Source organism: Mercenaria mercenaria, chromosome 18, assembly GCF_021730395.1.
Source record: "Mercenaria mercenaria strain notata chromosome 18, MADL_Memer_1, whole genome shotgun sequence".
NCBI classification, from domain to species: domain Eukaryota; kingdom Metazoa; phylum Mollusca; class Bivalvia; order Venerida; family Veneridae; genus Mercenaria; species Mercenaria mercenaria.
The window spans coordinates 44,989,155-44,996,358 of NC_069378.1; positions in this window are offsets into that span (position 1 = coordinate 44,989,155).

Sequence of the window (7,204 nt, forward strand, 5' to 3'; positions counted from 1 at the left end):
ACTGTGCAGTGTTTAAGGATAAAAATAGACTGTATTCCTGGAAGAAAGGCTAGTTTTGTTTTCTGTTACAGTTAGGTATTTTCAATATTCAAGGACATACTAAACATTCAAAATATCAAAACAAGCTATTTATTTGGCCGTCTATGTAATGCAGAATTAGTTTCAAGGTTAGACATGCTTTTGTAAAATTAAAGGCACTCCTCCAGATCGTACGACATAATTTTATTTTTATTACAAATCAGAAAACTATTGCTATATTTTTGAAGGCCTTAAAACTTAAAAATGGCGTGGTATTTGAACGCATTGGCCGAGAGGGCTAGGACGCTTTCCTGTGGAGGTGAAGGCCCCGGGTTCGATTCCTGGCTACTCCCATAGCGGTGTATCCTTGGGCAAGACACTTTGTCATGATGCCCCAGTCGACCCAGCTGTAAATGGGCACCAAATTTCTGGGGGTAAGTTATAATTGGTTTTAACTGTTCTTAAAGTAGGGTCGCTCAAAATCTCTACATAGCTCATGTTCATTGTTTCACAAAGCGACGGTCAATATAATTTACCTTTACCTCCTACCTTTAAAGATTAACTACTGAGACATAATAATCAGTTGTTTTGTTTTTATTTTAGTTATTTTTGCACCCAAAGTTAACACGGGGTACCGGGGGTAACTACTTTAGTTATTATGTCTGATATTTAACTACCGTCAAGTACGGGCTCCTGCGTTGTGTATTGGTCAATACCTCAAATAATGTTTCTTGCTGCAGCGAGCCAGGTTTGGTTCCCGACCCAGGCATCCTTTTTTCTTGATTTTGGCATATTGAAGATGGTTTAGACAAAAAAGAATATTATTATGTTCAAATTATGACCAAACTTCTGAAGGTAAGTGACTATACCAGACCTGGGGTAATTAAAGATGCAATTGTAATTAATTGCAATTAAATTATATTTCCTCAGTAATTGAATGTAATTTGTAATTAGGTCATTTATCAATTACATGTAATTGTAATTTAATTAATTACAGAGCAGTTTTAGGGTGCAATTGATAATTACATTTCAATTACTTTCCAATTACATGGCACATGCTAATCCAGTTTGTTGAACAAATAACATATATATGTTTATTACCAGTGACACTTCACTTTAACATGCTAATTAAATTAATCAAATGATGCAGGCAAGTAGTGTGTGCATTTCAACCTGATGTGATCTTTTTTTCAACTTGACTTATTCACGCGAGTTGTGTTTACATTTCACCATGACTTTCTCGTGAGATCTAAACTCTTCCACAGCTACTTTATAATGAATAAGAGAACATAACTGAAAACACACAACTTGCTAAGGATCTAAACCTACGACATTTTTATAGAATTAATATTTCCAACCCTATTGAGCAAATTCATCGGGATGGATAAGTAACTCTAACCCAAGAAAAGTTCCTTGAAAATATGCTATATTGTTTATTTTTTTCTTTATGGATTGTAAGCATGGCAAATTACTCACATGTATAAATGTAAGACAAATAATACCTTTTAAGTCTTCCTTTAATTTCCAACATGCGACATATACGTAATAGATAAATGTATGCAAACGTAAGTCGAGAAATATTATTGTTATATATACTCTAATGTCAATTCTTGATTTTGGCTAACATTTCTCAGATATTTGTTTTCAAACAGCATGGCGTTTTTTCGAAATAAAGTTTGAATCTTCGTTGCCGCTACTTCTACGTGCTTCTTAGTTGTTGTTTATTTGTTCGTTTACATGTAATTTATTTTTTCAAATATATGATATTTTGCATAACAAATTAATCTTTTGAATTCAACATGAACACTATTTTATTTATATTTAGTTAAGTTTTGTTTGCTTTAGATTGGATTTTTAAAAGATTTTCAGTCATATGAACCTAACCAGTGTTCAAGGATACAAACTTTAGGAGTCAGTGTTAGGAGAAAATGCCGTTTTAAGGGCAAATAACTCTTTTTAAATGCTAATGACCTATGACTTTATTGCCCTTCAATATCCAAGATTTGAAGAAATTATACTGGAACAAAAATCGCCAATCTTTTCAACAGAGACTATAGAGTATGCCTTTAAGTTCAGCTAGTCTAAGATACTAGGTATTGAAAACCAACCAACCTATAACAAAACGTGATTCAAGGTTATAGCGATATTTGCGATTGATTTATCAGATTGAAAAGAACCCATGTAGCCTAGGTTTGTTATTATATAAACGCACATGAATAAGTAGTTCAATCCCTCTAAGCAAATAAAAAATATTGCGGCAGCAATTACGAAAATATAGCAACGTTTGGGTTTATCTGGTCATCAATAATTATTCTGAATCTTGCCGTGGTGACTGGTGAACCTGGTGATACTGCTTTTTGTAAATTTGTTTTCCTTTTTAAAAACGATTGTTGCCTAATAATTATATACATAAATAATAAAATGAAACTGAAATTAGATATCAATTCAGATATCATTTCATGAGAGAATTAACATTACTATGCATAAGTAATCGATCTGTCTGTGAAATATAGTTTGCTTTTCTTGATATAGAAAGGGATGGAAATGTATAATTTTGACCACTTGTCTCTTCATACATATTATATACAGAGACAGCTTATTTTTAGTTTTTAGTTTTTATCTGGGTATAAAGTCGCAAGCTGATATGGCTATTTCCCAGCCTTGATGGTTAAGGAAGATCCAGATTCCCCTCCGTGCATTATTTCACGGTCAGGTATAAAGATAACTGTTACAGTAGTTCTTTTCGTGTGATAAAAATATAGTGATTTATCAGGATAACGTATTATAATACCTGGATGCGGCGTACAGAAACTTTATGAATAAATGGTAAGTAAATGTATTACAACGGCAACGTAACTTTATTTCTAAAGTTATAATCAGATGTTAAAACATCTAACATGTTAAACGATTCGAAAAGAAATTTTAGAATCTGCTTGAAATGCGAGGGTCACTTTAATATTGGGTGCTTATCTCAAAAATAAGCACACGGACCTATACATTTCATTTCACCATATTATAGGCCATATATTTGTTTACGACTGTGAAAAGATTCAGTCTAATCTACACTAAAGAAAAAAAATATATTCGCGAAAATATTATCAAAATTGTGATTTTCCAATAGACTACCATTATGAAAACGTATGTGAGGTCCAAGTCTTTCAAATCAGTGTTACAGTTACGGCAGCAAATATCAAACACACGACTCTTTAACTTTTGCCTAATTTTCTAAGTATATTCTGAAGTTTTGAAAAATCAATGTTAAATCAAAATTCGCATTATAGAAAGATTTTTTTGATTCGAACTTTCACAATTGCATTAAGGTAAGAACCACCAACATTCCCTAAGCCAGCTAGAAAGCTTCGTGAAAATTCAGCGCTTCGAGTGAGGCTCTAACTCACATCGATTGAATTCAGGGACCATAACCACATTACATTATAGGGCGTTGGTGCAAAACTTTCGCCATGATCTCTTCAGTAAGTGCATAGGTATTGCCATTTATAGCTATACTTACATTTTGCGACAATTAACAAATCATAAAAGGAAGATGTTGTTTCCCCATAAAGTTGGACAACATATTAAACATTTATATTACTCTACACAACGATTGTCAATTAAGTCATACATACATTCTGGAAAAGAACTGCATTAAGGGTTATCTTTTGGGACAGTTAAACGCCTTTAAAAACTCAACATTTTCAAAAAACTTTTACGTAGTTTTGTTCTGACGCACTTGCAAAATACGTTCCGGTGGTACTAAAATTTCAAATAACTAGAAGGAACGTAGATTTTTATTTCTTTACAAATGGCATTCATTTTGAAAGGTGATATTTTTTTTTTAGAATATTTAAAGTATCGATGTTACGAGAGAGTACGACAGGACATGTAATATTAGGGTATACTGTTGGTAAATATGTTGTTTCTTTATACAAGAGGGTCATAATGATCCTGAACCGCTCACCTCAGTTGTATGAGCTGCATGCAATAAATGTCAAACTGATGCTAAAATATTAAGAAAAGTAGGTCAGTAAGTCATATTCATGGTCACTGAGAGTCAGTTTTAAAATCATTGTGCAAAACTGCATATGTCACCCAAATTTCAAGGCTGTATCTTAAAAAAGACCTCTTTTCATCCCAGGGTCATTATTCGAAAAATCTTGTTAGAGATCATCTAGGCAATGATACATACCAAATATTAAAGGCCTAGGCCTTGAACTTTCAGACCAGAAGATTTTTTAATTGTTTTCCTATATAAGTATATGTAAAACTCTGGACCAACAGGTAAGGGCCTTTGAACAATCTTTATAGAGGACTATAAGGTAATGCCATATACAAAACATCAAAGTCCCAGGTCTTGTGGTTTAAGACAAGAAGATTTTTATATTTTTTCCTATACAAGTCTCTATAAACCATGTTACCCGGGCCTGGACGAGGCAATATTTTACCCTCAGGGCATAAATTAACAAAGTTGGTAACAGACCATTAGATGATGCTACATACCAATTATCAAAGCCATAGGCCTAGCGCTTTTGGACTGGAAGATTTCCAAAGATTTTCCTTAAATTAGTATATTATAAACATGTGACCCCTTGGGCAGGGCCATATTTGACCCTATGGGGATACTTTGAACAAACTTGATGGAGGACATTTTGATGCTGGCACATACCAAATATCAAATTCCTATGCTCTGTGGATTTGGACAAGAAGATTTATATTTTTCCCTATATAAGTCTCTATAAACCATGTGACCCCCGGGGCGGAGCCATATTTAACCCTAGGGGGATAATTTGAACTAACTTAGTAGTGGACCACTAGATGATGTAACATACAAAATATCAAAGACCTAAGCCCTTCGGTTTGGGACAAGACGATTTTCAAAGTTTTTCCTGTATATGTCTATGTAAACCATATGAGCCGCTGGAGGGCCATTTTGGACCCTAGTGGGAGATAATTTGAACTAACTTGCACTACTGGATGCACATACCATTAAACATGGTTTAAAACCCTGTAAAATACCCATTAAAATAGGAAAAACCGTTAATTAACCCCATTAATTCTTGCATCACTTTATTTAACAGGTTTCACAATATTAATGGGTTACATGTTAAAATACCATTAAAACACCCATTTTTGACCATGAATCATACCATTGAAAAAATAGTTTGGTAGCTAAAATATTTAATGGCTTTAAAAAAATAGTGAAATTCTGTATATTTTGAATTCAACAGGATTATTTATGGCCCTTAAATTCGATTTAAAGCCCATTAAATGTTCAGGTTCTGTACGATTTCATTTAAGGGTAAACTTAATGGCCTTTAACAGCGATGTGATGCCCGTTAAATCATATATATTGTAAAATGTGTATCGTATATTTTCTTCTTTTTTTTTTGGCTTTCGGCTTGCACTCCTATTGAATGCTTATAATTCCAGTCCCATATTGTTCTAAAATGGACTTTAATCACAATAAATACATACTACACACACAACGTCTATAATATATCATGATGTTATATTTAGTTGCATTAAAATTATTTCCCCTTGATGCAGTAACGCCATTTTTTTCAAGTGTTTGCCAAATTGTGTTCTTGCAAAAAATCGGATTTATTTCAATGAAAGTCGGATGAAAACAAATTAATTTATTTGATAACATCAATTTACAATATTTTGATAAGGGTAAATATGTATTGTTGCATGCTACTTTTTCTGGTTTTTTTTGTCTTGTCCAAATAATCAGCATTTGTATAAGAAAATGGGTGGGGTAAGGAATTTACATTTTAAAATGTCTTCAGACTAGTTAAGATTTTCAAATTTTCCAATCCTTGAGTAGAAATTAAGGTTTATAGAGAAGTGAACAGTACACATGATTGTGAAGATTTGCAGTCTGATTTAAATTCATTTGGTGCATGGGCAGATCAATTACTTCTTCGTTTCAATGAATCAAAGAGTGTGGTAAGCTTCACTGCGGATGAGGGAAGCTACTTGTGATGCAATCCCTCAAACATTTGCTCTTAGCTGTTTAAGTGCATGCACCTGAGCACAAAGTACTGAGGTAGAGCTAAATTATGATTGCCCATTGTGCACTGACATTGTCATCAACAGTTGCTTTTGGAATACACCTGATGCCTGATGTCTGTACCAATAAAAATCTTGGTCAGAATGTTTGTCAATATTATTATGTTGAATATTTAAAACTACCCACATGGTCACTTGATCTATTAAACCGTACCTGTAAACCCTTCTCAGTACAACACAATACAATACAATATCCATTTATTTTCTAATTTCATATGAACATATGACAGAATAAGGATACAAAAAAGACAAACGTTTGTACGAGGCTGTTACATGTGTTTGCATTATGAAATAATAAGAGAGAAAAAGAAGAAACAAATATTCTTCTAGCATTTTACTAAACAGTACATATGTATAGATACTATTACATGTGTAGTAATAAGTAGTTTAAATCAATACGGCAAATATCAATATGAAGTTGATCATCTTAAGATGTCTAATTCTGATGGCAGTTTTCATGGCCCTTAATTTGATATACCATTAAAATATTACGAACCCATTAAAATTGAATCTGACATATTTAATGAGATCATTAATCAATTTTTTAATAATTAACGGCCATTAATAGAGTATTAAAAGAATTAATGGTCCAGTTAGTTCTTACTATTTAATGTGGAATTAAGGGGTAAGTTTTTAATGGCACATTAATTTCATGCCAAATTTTCATGGAGTTTTAAGGAGCCTGTTTACTTACTTTAATGGTTTATTTCAAGCAGCTTTTCATGTCCATCAAAGTAATTTTAACAAGGTATATTTTACCAGGGTTTTAATATACTTATTTCATGGCTTTTTAATGTATGGCATTAAAACTATGGTCATGAAAAGCCCATTAAATAGTAAGAAATAATGGGTGAATTTTAATGGTGACCTGTTAAAACTCTGTTTAAAACGTTTGAAAAAATTAAGGCCAAATTCATGACCCTTTTAATGGCATGTGCGTCCAGTAGTGTTGGTAGATGACTATCAGATAATGCTACATACCAAATATTAAAGCCCTAGTGTTTGTTGTTTTGGACAAGAAGGTTTTTAAAGATTGTCCTTTCCGTTGCCATGGCAACCAGAGTTCTGCATGGATTTCAATCGGGCAATTTTGGTACGGACACCCAAAGATAATTTC